Source organism: Elaeis guineensis, chromosome 13, assembly GCF_000442705.2.
Source record: "Elaeis guineensis isolate ETL-2024a chromosome 13, EG11, whole genome shotgun sequence".
NCBI classification, from domain to species: domain Eukaryota; kingdom Viridiplantae; phylum Streptophyta; class Magnoliopsida; order Arecales; family Arecaceae; genus Elaeis; species Elaeis guineensis.
The window spans coordinates 10,868,539-10,884,200 of NC_026005.2; the positions used below are offsets into that span (position 1 = coordinate 10,868,539).

The 15,662-nt window shown below is 34.5% G+C and overlaps 1 long non-coding RNA gene across 1 annotated transcript in view; it reads left to right on the forward strand.

Annotated features, from left to right (window-relative positions):
- The window catches only part of LOC140853416 (uncharacterized), a 175,409-nt gene continuing 159,747 nt past the window's right edge, over nucleotides 1-15,662 (forward strand). The window contains exon 1 of the long non-coding RNA XR_012136467.1: nucleotides 1-40. This is a non-coding gene — a long non-coding RNA (uncharacterized lncRNA). The remainder of the gene's footprint in view (nucleotides 41-15,662) is intronic.

The window sequence follows — 15,662 nt, forward strand, 5'->3', positions numbered from 1 at the left end:
AAAGGATTGCCGGAGTTCTTCTCGGCTGCCGGAGCTCGAGGTAAGCCCCTTCCCTTCTTCCTCTCCCTCTTCCCTTTCTCTTCTGGCCCAAGACCACACCGCCGGCCATCGATTTTGCTGGAAAAAAATTCCAAAGAAGATCCCCTGTTTTTCAAAGAAAAAAAAAAAGAGTCGCCGGCCGAACCCCATCACCGACGTGCTTCGCACGGTCGGCCGTCGTTGTCGGATCTCCGGCCAAGCCACCGGAGCCCGAGCCACCGAGGGGGGACCTCACGGTCCTCCCCTGTTTCAGCCAAGGGAGGCCGCGGGACGAAAAGAAGAAGGAAGAAGAAGAAAAGAAAAGAAAAGAAAAAGGAAAAAGAAAAAGAAAAGAAAAAGGAAAAAGAAAAAAAAAGAAAAAAAGAAAGAGAAAAATAAAAATAAAAGAAGAAGAAGAAGAAGAGAGAGAATTTTTTTCTCTCTCTTTTCTCTCTCCTCTCTCTACCTTCTCTCTCTATATTTTCTCTCTCTAGATTCTCTCTCTAGACTTTTCTCTCTCTTTGCAGATTTTGTCTCTCTAGGATCTTTTCTTCCTCTCTGATTGCATCATGAACCCTAGGATAAAATTTAGATGAAAATAAGATGATCTGAGATTGCTTCGAAATTCGTGAGGTAGATCTGATCCCAATCCGATTCTATTCGAAATTGTAACACTTGATTCATATTGAGTCACCCTGATAGGACCTCTGATGATCTCAATCATGAGTGCCTCATCGGAAGGATACGAAAGTTTCTCTCTCCACTTTCTCTCTCTACTTTCTCTCTCTAAAATTTTCTCTCTCTTCATGAATTTTCTCTCTCTAGAAGTATTATGGATCAGTGGAGGATCCAGATACATAGACAAGTCCTAATTTTGGTTAATCCTAAGAGAGATCCTCGATCTGTATTATTAGGATCGATTATCGGTAATTTTCTCCATATATGATCTTTATATTTGATCAAGGTTACGAAGAGATGATTGTCTGCAAATGATATCGAGTGAAATATTTGTTAAAAAGAAATTCATAAATCAAAGAAGAACATTGATTTCTGTGCTTGGATCAGTTACCGGTAAAGGTAAGAATTCCTGTACATGATCACTATTATATATATGCTATTTTACTATTGGTCTTGCATTATTGGTTTTGCATTGTCGGATTTGAGATCGATGAATTTATTATATCTGAGATACTGTTATTTGATTTTGAGCATGAGTATGTTATGTCAATATATATGTATCAGAGATTGATGACATGATTATACATATCTGAATTGATCATAATGCAAGTCGGAATTGATTTGATGAAATCAACACATAATGATTAAATGAAAAGAAAGAGATATATGGTATGGACTAGCCTTGTCATGTGGAACAGCCCGCCAGGAGCTTATGCCTGGGATAGCCCCCACTGGCTTACAGGTGGATCAGCCGGTCAGGAGCTCATGCCTGGGATAGCCCGCCAGGAGCTTATGCCTGGGACAGCCTCTCACAGGCTTTGGTACGTGGGACAGCCGGTCAGGAGCTCATCCTGGGACAGTCTTAAAAGACTTTTTAAGTGGATTCGATCCGGATGGTGACTAAGGTATAGAATTGGATAGTCCAGAACCAGAAAGAAAAGGTTAAAAATCATGTGATTATGAAAAGAGAAATGAAAGATAAGACATGAAATAATTGTTGAACAAAAGTGTTTTACCTGTTAACATATGATGATGCATCTATTTTGACAAGACAGAAAATTTATGAATGTTGCATTATTCTGGACATTGAACATGAGATTTTATATCTTACTGCTTATCCTTATTTTCAGACTATATTACTATATCAGTGTGATATGGAAATTCTTACTGTGCTGTAAAGCTCACACTCCTTCATCTTTCTTTTTCTTCTCAGAGTTACAGGACATTCATGATTGGCTATGGCTTAGATTTACGGGTGAGCAAAAGGATAAATAGAGTGTCATAGTATTTGATCAGAGAATTGAAGAAATTTAAATTGTAATTATGTAAGATTTTACGAATTATTGTTGAAATTAATTGTTATGGATGTTAAGGTTGTAGTGATTTAATTTGACCTTGCATATTCTTTAGGGCTTGCTCTAAGGAATGTGCGGCCATCACGTATCCGATCCGGGTGTTGGGCTCGGGGCGTGATATTTACCAAAGCCATTAGGCCTTTATTTAGGTATGATACTGCGAGTTACACATCCATTTGTGCGATGGTACAAGTCCAGCAGCATGTAGGAAGGACTGCAAAAGCACAGGATATGATGAAGAATGCTCCAAACATAAGAACTGACCAAGAAATTCAGGTATAGCATTGTATTTACTTAAGAATGATGATTTATGACTATAATTCTTCCAGTAACATGTAACTATATCTTAACCTTGATTTGCCAAAGGACTACATTCTTGCCTACAGAGACATCCACTCTCAGTGAAATCAACAGACCAAATGTTATTACCTGCAAAGCGGACAAGGTCAAGGATGTACAGATGCTTTCCTGACAGTTAGATGGTTTGACTTGGTCAGCATGTCCAAGTATACATTTTGAGAATTGAGCCTGGAATTGATGAAGGATCATTCCATTCATACCAGAAAACTCATCCTTTGGTTTCTTGTGACAATCTCTAGTTTGACATCATGATCACATTTCAGATCCTATGCATCAACAAAAGAAATTAGGAGCTGCGCAATGTGTATGTCCATTTCAAAAACATTAAAACAGTTTTTACTAAGACAAAAGGAGGTCACAAAGTGAAACAAAGGTCATATGACGGATGAAACAATGGAGATCCTCAAGCATCAAATGGAGGAATCACGTTAGAGAGAACAAATGATATGTCAATATTGCAATATAATTAATAGTTTAGGATCTTTTAGCCATAAAGACTAGAACAGAATCTAGCTATAGTAACAATGACAACCTTCCCACAATGTTTCCATCCTGTTTAGATACCCCATGTTCCATCTCATCCCAAAGGCTTCAAAAGAACCTTCAATCATCCTGATCAGAAGAACAAATGATTCTTTTCTTCCTTAAGGCTTCCCAAGATAGTGACAGAGCAGGACCCCATATGCTAAAGGAAAACATATAGTGCCCTTATCTGCAAGGAAACTGGTAGATAGAATTTTGAGAATAGATGAAAGTCCAAACAAGCTTGACAGCTCTGACGCATAGCAAAAATCAGAAGGGACATCTGTTGCTTCCATATCTTAACTTGCTATTGAAGCATCCACTTAAAGAACATTATCTCTAGAAAGAGAAAATCCCAAATTCGAGGCTGCCAATCTGGATCTTTTTTAAACATTGAGACTTTTGTTTCCCAACCTTGCTACGCCCCAAGCCTCCACTACTATTAACAATAATCTTCCCACTAGCTTAAGGCACTCCATAGTAAGAGCCATAAGCTAAAGCTGCTAAACGACCTCAACTTTTCCAGATTGGCTTATTAAAGATTTGCTTGAATTTGAAATGCTTACTTTAACGAGAAAAGATGAGTTATACTCAGGTTTTATCCTGAACTTTTCACCTACTAAAAAAAAAAAAAAAACAAGAGAACAAAGTTGTCACAAGTCTCAACTATCATGAAATTCCTTACTTTAAATGAGTTACACTCAACTTTTATCCTTAACTTCTCACTTACTAACAAAAAAAATTAACAAGAGAACAAAATCGTGGCAAGTCACAACCGACATGAACCACTAAAAAAACAAAATTCAGCTGGATTCAAATAAATATTCTTGAATTCATGAAAACACTTAGGAAAATGCGCTAAAAGAGTTTGCCTGATCAATTACCGTATCTAGAAATGGATGCCATATTCAAAATATTTTGCGTAGGTCTGTCATGCTTCCCTGACCATCTACACTTGTATTCTCTACAGTTAAAACATCCCATGCCCATATGTGTCATGCAAAATGCAAAACCTTTTTTTTTCTTGTTCTTGAAATATGATGCATGCTGTCGCGTGAACGATTTAAAATTTGTGTACATTAAATAAATTTTATACCAGACAACAGAGTAGAGTACCGTTGCTTTAACCTTTTATTGCTTCCATGTAACGTGTAGCACTCTCTTCCCCAAATTTTTAATGCATAACTCCATCTTTCAGGCATTTTATCTTTTTTTAAAATAACCTCAGCCATAGCCCACCTCGCCTTTTTCAAACCCCTCACGCAGCATCAGGGGTCACTTCCATGATTCCAGCATCACATTTTCTCACACAAACCTTTCTCACTTCTCATCAGAACCTTTCCTTGTCTTAGATGACGAACTTTTGTGGTCCACCTCCAATATTTTCCCTGCAGCACCATCACCCCATTACTCCAATTACCAAAGAGAGCATCAATTGATGACTTTGTTAGAACTGAGTCAGAAAGCATAAGTATTTGATGGTGGGGCCGCATTCTTGCACTCAAAGGAATAGCTCTCATAAAAGAAACCAATCTATTTGGAGCTGATGTCAAACATAGGGCTCTTTGAAAGGAAAACTGTATTTAATTCAGCTACCTGGATCTTCTCAAGAAAAAATTCTGCAACCTGGATGGTAAGTCAGATTCTTCTGCATTCCTACATACAGGCTCCTTGGGAGAAAGTTGTATCCTCAGCTGCTGGAGATGATAGATGTGATCTTGATAGATTTGTATGCTCCAGCCATTTGACTAAGTCAGAACTCAGAAGCATAAGTATTTGATGGTGGAGCAACATTCCTGCACTCAAAAGAATAGCCCTTACTAGAAAAACCGATTGATTGGGAATTGATGATGTCAAATATAGAGCTCTTTCGGGAGTAAATTGTTTGCGCTAAAATTAATTCATCTATCTGCATAATGAGTCATTTTCCTCTGGTTTCTTCCACAAAGGTTCCTTGAATGATATTTATTCTCTCAGCTGCTGGAGATGATACATGGGATCTTCATTGCCTGGTGTATTTGAGCCATTCAACTTAACAGTGGGCCTCTATCTGTGGGAAGCCACTCTGGTAAGCACAGTTTATCTTGAAATAAGGACCAGGGAAACAAGGAAAGAAACCATAGTAGAATGCCTTCCTTATAATTGGATCCATTCACAACGATCACCCCTAATTATCTAATACACCATCCGAACTGTCCTTTTTCATCAACACATCCTGCAAACATAATCTCCATGAAATTGGTGTGTCACATTTATACAGGTTTGATATAGACAAATTTATCTTTTCTAACTGCCATGAGCCATTTCACAGAGTAAGAGAAATTGGTGGGTTCTTGGATATTTTGGTTATGAATTAATCAGTAAATGTTTAAGCTGGCATTGCTCAACAGGACATAAGGCCGAACCCTACAAGACATAACATAAAATGCTCTCTTAGAGAACAGGCGATGCAAATAGTCACCATACAATAGTAATGCAGGATTTCGTAACCTACCAAGTGGTGCTCCTCCTTCAACATTTTTCCTCCTTCCTGATCTGTGGATCATTAATTTTGTCAACTGCACCAAAATGAGCTCAGAAATCGATATTTGTTAAGTGCCTTCAAAGAATTGAAGCCCAATCAGGATTTATATTGCTTACCCATAAAAGTAAAATCTATGAATCACAATCAGAGGTCTAGAAACACTGTATTAGGAGGCAATATGTTGCTGCATATAAATGTGAAGATTTACTTTTTTTTTTTTTTGATTGTTGTTATATAGAGGTAATTACTTAGGTGCTATTTCTCTTGAGATAAAGGAAGAGTCAAGGCTCCACCTTAATTACTACAAAATCAGCAGAAGTCTTGTTGATAACAGGAGAATTTAGGAACAGAAGAAATTTTAGCAGGAACAGCTTAGATACATGATGTGAAATGAGTGATATTTCATTCAGGCTAACCATTAACACCATGACTAAACTGCTTAGAACACATCTATTTGAAAGAATTTTCAAAGCAAGAAAATAGAAAGTCCCCAAATTTCCCCTCTTCAGTGTTATGTGGTAGGTTTCAGATGTTCTGTGCAAAGTTGCATGCAATTTTAAGCATTCCCTTAACCTTAATTTGCACTGAATGACTGAAATAGATACATCAAGCTGTGAGAATTTTCTAGTACAGGCTCTGAACAAGACTTCACCACTAACAAATTGGTGCCAAATTCCTAGCTAGGGTAACTTCAGGTAAGATAGAGGCTTGCCCTTAAACCTAAAAGGATTGTTCGGCCAGATGGAAAACTTACCTCATAAGTTGTAGATCTTAAGCCTATGCAACTCATAGCAGCTATCTAAGATTCTCCGCACTTGGAGATAACCAGATAATGAGGGAAGGAGACGTGATTCAGCATGGATTGAAAATTAAAAGCTAAAGAAGCAGACTGAAATACAATCCAAGTTTTCATCAAAAAGTGCAATCCAAGTTGTGAGACCTCTAAAATGAATGTCGCAATGTAAAAATAATTCCCAGTAACAATAAACTAAAATGCTCTTATTCACTATTTCAGACGTGATTCTAGTTGACCAAATTGATATCTAAATCTCACTCAAAAAAAAAAAAAAAAAAGATATCCAAATCAAGTCATGACCTCTTAAACGTAAAATAAATCATAATTTCCAAAAATTAGTTTTTCTTCCGAGATCAAATTTCCAAAAAATTAGTTTGATTATATGTATCATGTATGTGTCAATGCCCTGCATCATGCTTCACTGACTCATTTGAAAAGTTAGACCAGAAGACAAATCTAAATTCCTGCGCCAACACTGAACCTTGCTACCATGCTAGACTATAGAGTGACGGTGAAATCACACAGCTAATTTGGTACATTAAAATAAAGAATCCAAATGAATCCTTCTTGACATAAATTGCCTTGTCAAATTTTATCTATTGCCCTGTTCAAAAAGAAACATTATCCATTGTTGGGCATATTCCTAGGGGAGGTACTTCCTCAAGGTTGAACATTTTCTTTGGTTTTTGAGGATTTTTTGTTCATGAGTGCTTTCATATGTAAGATGTTGTCTGAAAGAATCAAGACAAGTACTCCTAAGACTATAATATAGCAGGGTTTACCAACTTTGTGGATGAGTTCCAAGCTTTTTGATAAGAGTTAGAGCTCAGTCATGAAAGCTTTGGCTTATCCTATCAGACTCCGGCCTCTTTTTAATAGCAAACAATGAGCCGTCAGCATATCTTACATACCAAAATTCCTTCTTTTGACTAAAAATATGGATAAACAAGATTCGTAATATCACAAAATAAATCCCATGACATGATTAGAGCATAATTAGCAGGATATGATGAACAAGATTCAAGTACATTAAAACAGAATGTAATGTACTAATATCAAATGATGTAACATCATGCTAAAAAAAGTTAGGAAGGTTGTTGCTGTGTTTTCCGGCATAGATGGTTCACGTAATCTTGTGATATATCATCTCCAAAAAGGTCCAACCTCTAATATCTCAAATCCCCCACAATTTTCTATTCTTTTATTTCTTCACATCTTGGAGCCTCTTTTGGCCTCCATGCCACTGCCAACGGAGCAACCCCATGACGAATAGGAGCACAAAATCACCTTTCAAAGGTGCCATTTTTTCCAAACGGGATTTTGACGGGGTTCGGCTGATGGGATTGAAATGGAATGGAAGGACGCGGGAATCCATCAATTGGGGAACCGCAAGGTGATCGAATTCTTGGGATTGCTCCGAAAAATCGAGTCTTTTTAGATGTTCCCGGCTCATGATACGTGGGCACCGAGCCCTAGGCCGAGCTCTATTACCGAACCCCCCACAGGTGACGTGCCTTAAAAGGAGGAAAAAGGTCCGCTTAGGGATCCATGTATTAATTTTTATTTCATGTTTGCGGAAACCCTCTTTCTTGATTCATATTTATATAACAAACCAAGAAAACACACAAAGCGCACCGTCGGTTAAATCCTCTTCAAAATTACATAAACCTAATTATGAACTTTGCTATGGATGCAAAAGAGCAAACTTACACTTTTCTTTATTTATAAATTAATTTGTTTTTTATTTTTATTTAAAGTACCCCGATATAAAATATATGAAAAATGCAAGGTTCATATTTTATTCTATACAAAACTAATACATTAGTTAGAGTATGCATAAAATTTTCTACATCATAGTAAGTTTAACCTCATCCATGAGTTAAAATAGAGTTAACAGGGAGTGTTTTATTTGAATTATTATGATTTTTTTGATCATTTTTTAAATATGTTTAAAAAATAATATTTTTTTCAAATATTATTGTACTATAAATAACTAGCAAAATATCAAAAATAAAAAAATAGACTCTTTATTTCTTTCTTTTTGATTTGAAAGAAAGGGAAGGGCATCCTGTTGAACTTTAGTTACCCATGCCGAAATACCTACCACTGCACCCTCCCCCGTTCGAATACAGAGCTTTTGTTTCCTGAGTAAAATGCTGTGACTATTGGGACAAACATCTCCTCTCTTATTAGTTGATATTAGAGAAATATTTTCTCATTCCTCTGTATATGATTAGTTTTGATTCAATAAGGGAGAAGAAAGATTCCATCTGCCCAACTCATATCTCCCAAAATAATTTATAAAAAGATAAAAAATCAGCAGAAAAGTAGGGTGTTAGTCCTTTTGTCGTTCCTTAACGATCAATTGATGAATCAAAATTATAATATATATTTTCTATTTATAATAATGAGATCCATCAATGTACGATTTGGATTGAATTCTTTTAGTAGTTCGAATAATACTAACTTTTCAGCAATAAATATAACTAGTAAGAAAAAAATGAAAAAAAATAAAATTTTATAGAAGATAGATTTTGACTTCTATATCAACTTTGCTTGTTGTCGCTTTATTTATTTTTTCTTGAATTGGAAGATAAGTCCAGATAAATTTTTCTCAAAAAAATATTTCGATTTGACTAGTCTATTCTGAAAGATCAAATGATAGAATTTCGGCCTATTTTAATCTTCTATGAGGTTGATGCTATATAAAATTATCTAATTTTAAAAAAATTATCTTATTTAGGCATCATATGATCAAGTTATGATCTCTGAAAATTTGACGTATGATTGGACTTTCCAATATAGTAAATCTTACTTCTGGATCTTGTCAAGCCCTATTAGTAGTGGTTAAAGTAGTTCATATTAAATTTGATGATCTTTCTGAATATAATCAAAATGATTTATATCGAATCTAATGATCCATCTAGATATCTGTAGTGTCAAAATAGTCCATATTAACTTTGATGATTTTTTTGAATTTTTTTTTTAAAATAAAGGGCATAAAAGATCAGCCCATACTTTACGAGGAACAAAATGGATAAAAAAAAGGAGGGAAAAAATAAACGAAAGAAAGAAAAGTAAAAATGAAAAGACAAGAGAACCCAATCGTCTCACGTATAAGCTTATCTTTTCTGCTAGAACTTAGAACGTGTACAAGACATGTTACAGACCATTGATATTTTTCTAAAACAAATTATTGCTCAATCAGTTGTGCACCCATAGCATGTTTTTTTTTTTGGTTATGTATCATAACCAAACAAGCCTTGTTGTCACTATCTGGACATCTTTATAAATCCTTACTCACCTAATCATTCTTATGTGGAATTATAATTGAAGTATTTTTCAAGTTTTTCATGTACTTTGTCACAACTTGCATCCTTAATATTACTTTTTTTTCTTTTTACTTTACAACCTTAAATAGCATCCCTCCTTAATGAAGCTCACCCTAATCTTCTGTATATCCAACCAATATCATCTCCATTAGTTATACACTATTTTGTTCTTAACTTTTGCAACTCATGTAACTTCCGTAATATAGTCATTTTTTACTCTATCTTTTCTATATTTGCCTTGCATAGGGCTGAAAATGGGACCGGCTGGCCAGAAGGTTAGATTTGGGCTTGGATTGATTAAGTTTGGGTCAGATTTGAGCTCAAAATTAGAGCCCATAAACCTTTTAGGCCAAGTCTGGGTAGTTATGTGGCTTGGCTCGAGGCAACCGTGAGCTTAAACTCGAATTCAAGCTTGGAACCAGCCAGATATACGGCCGCAGAGTTGGCCTAAAAAAGTTACATCACTTATGCGGTCTAACTACAGCGGACCCATTGCAAGTTCCAGTGGAAGATTGGATTCATCTGTGTTTGGCTTTGTTGGGCTCTAAATTCTAATTCTCTCAAAGTCCTACCTCTTCGGTGACATCCGACAAAACTGAAAAATAATTCTCTTGAAGTCCCAAATACTCCCGATCCCTTGGAATCTATTTTTTTATGGATAAATATCATAAAAAAATTAGTCAACTTTCTTATTGACCAACTTATTTATGTTCTCATATTTTTCAAGATGAATAAATTATTTTTTCATGGATAGTATTTATCTATCAATTAAAAAAAAATTCTAACCCATCTAAGGGATGGCTAAATTATTTTTTTATTAATTAAAAAAATAATCTTTTAAATCATTTTTAATATATCCTTAACCGTATATGTGATAATCTGATTTTTTTGCACGAATCTCAAAGCAATCTAAAAAGAAATAGAAAAGATACAGAAGGAAAGAAACGAAGAAGACTCCCAGCGGAAGTCTTCTTCCATCCAAAATCATCAGAGGAGAATTCAAATCCGTAGAGGATTTGGCCTCCCCTCCAACCTATAAATCTCTCCCTCTTCGTTCATAGCAATCGATGCCGAACAACAGACTTCTTCCGTCCTCTTTCTTTCTCTTTTCTAACATTGAAGCTATGGACACTCTCACCATGTCTGCCTAAATTTTTCACCGAAGAAGCTGTTGAAGCTCGAGGTAAGCCCTAGACTCTCTTCCTTCCCTTCTTCCCCTTCTTCCCATATTTTTGCATATGGCCATCGACCATCGAATCCATCGGAAAAGCCATATGAATCAAGACCCTATTTTTTCCTATTTGGTCGAGCTTTATTTCTCTTCTTTCCGACCACCGACGCCGCCGCCTTCGGTGCTACACCCCTGGATCTTTACCCCCAACCTATCAACTACCTTCCCCAGAGGTTTCGGCCATCGGTGATCGAGCATTGACTGAAAAAATATTAAAAAGGGTGAATCCCTTATTTTCTGAAATTCTTCACTTGATTTTCTTGTTGTTCGGCCCCCACCGCCAGTCGGCCCTTTCTCCACTACGACCACCTGCCGTCGGCCACCTGCTGCTATGGTACACCATCGGTCTTCTGGCCAAGAACCACCAGCCTCGGCCCTGATCCCTCCTCTGTTCGGCTAAGAAAAGAAAGAAAGAAAAGAAAAAAAAAAAAGAAAGAGAGAGAAAAGAATTTTCTCCCTCTCTTTCTCTCTCTAGGGTCTTTCTACTCTCTCTTTCTCTTTCTAACTGCACCATGGATCCTATGACGAACTTAAGATGAAAATAAGATCACCTAAAATTGCTTCAAAATCCATGCAATAGGTTGGATCTCAGCCCGGCCTTTATCCAAAATTTATAGCATCTGATCACAGTTAATCCATATTGAGTCACCTTAATATGATCTCCGATGATCTCGATCATGATTGTCTCTTCTGAGGATACGAAGATTCTCCTTCTATTTTCTCTCTCATGACTGACTTTCTCTCTATAAGAAGATCTATGAATCTTGTATCGAGTCATGCCTTCATCTTCTAAGGACTCATGTTGACTCCAACAAGATGAGTCAAAGTTGCTTTAAAATCCGTACTATATGTCAACCTCATTTGGCCATATCAAGTATTTTTCAAATCCATTATTAATAAATTCTATTGATTGATTTTGCTCTTGATCCGATCTGTACTTCATAATTTTTTGATCAAGTCACTTAAATCTAACCTTCAGCTCGAAGATACTAAATTATCCTAGTGTCTGGATGGTTCGACACGTCCGATCAATAGTCCTCTTTCCTTATGATTTAATCTTATTATATTTATTGAATAAAATTTGATAATAATTTGATATTTTAAATAAGATTACCTGTGAAGTCTAAAGATTTAGGATGATCGAGGTAAGTAGATCTTACGCTCCTTATTTATTTTTAAATAATTATATTTTTTATACAAAAAATTATTGTTAATGAAATCAAATTTTTCATAAAATAAGGATCAACATATGTGATATAAAAAAGTATATTTTATTATGATCATTGATTTCATGAATATATTTTATGAAAATAGCATGTTTATGAAGTATGAATTTTATGACTTTTATATTTATGTATATGTTTATTTTAAGAAAAAGATTTAAAGATTTCAAAGATTCTCAGATAGCTATGAATGAATCTCTATAGGAAGGTCGACATCCGAAGCTAGTATCCATATGAAATATGGCCCCGTTAATGGATATAACGTTGGCATACGAAATAAGAACTCTGTCGATTAAGAAATATGATCCTGTCATAGGTATAATAGTGACCTTAGCATAAATATCTGTGAGTAATATTTTAAAACATGATACGAATATTTGATAAGAATGATTTATGAATCATGTTTATGAAAAGTTTATGATTTATGCATCCATGATTAATTTATGATTTATTTTATTATATGCTCTATGAAATATTTATTTTTATAATATTTATTATTTTTTAAATATTATATTATCATGAAAAAAAAATTATGCTTGATCCGATAAGGAAGCGCAGGTTCTACTTACTAGGCTAGTGTAGCTCATATTTTTTTTTTAATACAGAGGAATAAGATTAAGATCGATAAAGGGTTTCAGGCTTGGAGATCAGCATAGCAAGCTTAAAAATTTTATAGCAGAAGTTTAGTTTATTTTATGATCATGAACTTGTAGTTATTTATTTATAAATTTTAAAACTTAGGTTGTATTTGATTATAGATTTAGATGCACTGAACTAAATTTGATTTAATTATATGATGAATAATAGAATTGAATCTATTATTATATTCTATTTATAATGGATTTTAGATGACTATGATGGATAGACTTCATGTTATCATGGGCTGTAACCCTCGGTAGTATGACCGTATTATGTTTTGAATTTGGGACGTGACATTTTATGGTATCAGAGCAATAGGTTTGATAATGGATAGAACATAACGTTTAGCAATAGGTTTGATCATTGATAGACCTTAAGCTTAGGATTGTGATTCCTAGAGATGACAGACAAAGAATATAGAAGAATTGATGTAGATTAGAATTATACAACATGATTGGATTTCAAATTAATAGATATTATGATATAATATCTACATAAGTGGCATACGATGTATATAATAGAACTAATGAGTTATGTCTTAGATTTCAATAAGTAGGGTGACCTAAGTTTAAGAGATGTTGACCTTTGAATATGAGATGTTGTACTAATGGTTTTGCTGTATTGTGTATACTTGTTCCATTATTTAGATAGTTTTGAGAACTCTAAACTCGATATGGGTGAAGATCTCGATGATTTTTTTTTATGTTGATTGTCTGATCATTATAATTTTTAAAAAGAAGTTATTTAAGATGTGACCTAAGAAAGAATTACATCATATGGAGAGAAATATTTTTCGAGCATTGAGCCTACAAAAGAATCATGTATGAAACTCACATGTAAATAAAAAATATATTTGATTCCATTGGTGAATTGAATTTTATTATGAGAGCATGACATACACATTCTAGTAAAATTTTTAATAATTTATATTACTATTTATAAACTGGATTACTTTATCTTTCTTTTGTTTGTTGGAGATAGTGAGGTTATTAATTATTTTAAGTTAAAATTTAGGTTCTTGAGCTGATTTAAGATATGTTGCTATTGTTGAATTTTGTTTAAATGAATTTTAAGATGAAAGGGACAAGATTTTATGTCAATTTATTGATGGATGCTAAGGGTCCTAATAAAGGAAGCTCTGAGAGAAATAATCGAGTTGATTTGATTTATAAGGGATGTTGACTTGAGATCTTCTAGTTTGTTGGAGTTAGAGTTAATGCTTTTACAAAGGAATATTAGTTGTAGCTATCTAATTGATTGTTAAGTGAATATAGGGTTAACTTATTTATTTCAATTAGTTTTAGATTTATGAGGTTTTAGATGAATCATGGAGCTTATATAAGGGCTTCAAATATGGAAGCAGATCAAGATTTAATTCTGATGTGTTATGCTTGAGGCATAATAAAAGATAAAAAAATTTAAAAATTTTGTTTAAAATCTATCAAAACTTTGAAAGTTGGATCTTTTGAGATTCTGATATAAAATGATATTCTTGTCAAGCATTTATCTGATAGCACTATAGGATTCAATGGGTTCAGATTAAAGTGCGCAACAAAATAGTAGTTGAATTATATTAAAACTGGCTAAAAATACTAATTCTAACACAATAAGTGTTATGAATGGAGACTTAATTTTTAATAAAAAAAAGATTATCATTGACAAATGAAAGGATAAGCTTGTTGATTTTTGGGCTCATCTAGATATTGCAGTACTATTTTTGATGATTGATTCTTTTATTATTAGTAATGATCAGAAGAATTTAAAGCATCTTAAGTTTAAGATTAGTGGACTGATATTTTTTGATATAGTTTGGATGTAGAATGCTTCAGATACAGATATCTTTTTTTTTTAGCTTTGATATTATTACTCTAGTTGTTTGAATGGATTTAAAGATTTTTTATGATAAGAGTTCAACTGTTACATCATGCAAGAAGTTAAAAGGATAAAGAAGGTTGCAAATTATGGTAAGCATCTATTGCTCCAAACTCTTTTATTTTTATTAAGAATAGATAGAGTCGATTATGATTTTCATATGAAATAATCAAAAGCAAACAATTTCATAAGCAAAGAATTATGATATTTTAAGCAAAGATTAAAAGATCAAAGAAATTCATTATCTCATGGATAGAAAGATGTCATGAGGTTTGGGAGGCACGACAAGCTAAGTCCATGATATGTTGGGTCTTTTTGAAGTCTTGGATAGAGTAGAGATATTTCTTATAAACTAGCTTTGCCATTAGAATTGTCTAAAGTGCATAATGTTTTTCATGTTTTCCTATTGAGGAAGTTTGTTTTTGATATGAATAATACGATAGATATGAGCTATTGCAAGTTAAGTCTGAATTATTCATCGAAACAAGCAAGCAAGTTTTGAGGATGATTTTTTTTTCAAGAAGGGTAGAATATGACAACCTATTTTTTTTTTATCATACAAATCTCAAAGCAACCTAAAAAGAAAAAGAAAAAAAAAGGAAGAAAACGAAGAAGACTCCTGCTGGGAGTCATTTTTCATCCAAAATCATCGAAGGAGAAGTCAAATTCGAAGAGGATTCAGCCTCCTCTCTAACCTATAAATCTCCCCCTCTCCGTCCTTAGCAATCAACATCGAACAGCAGCCTTCCTCCCTCCTCTTTATCTCTCTTTTCTTCCATTGAAGCTGTGGACACCCTCACCATGTATGCCTAAATTTTTCACTCTACCGGTGCACGAGGTAAGCCCCAAATTCTCTTCCTCTCCTTCTTTCCCTTCTTCCCATGTTTTTGTATATGGCCATCGACTGTCGGATCCATTGGAAAAGCCATATGAACCAAGGGCCTATTTTTTTCTGTTTGGAAGAGCCTTATTTCTCCTCTTTCTAGCCACCGATGCCACCACCCGTGATGCCACACCTTCGGATCTTTACCCCCAACCTATCAGCTATCTTCCCCGAAGGTTTCGACCGTCAGTGATCAACCATTGATTGAAAAAATATGAAAAAGGACGAA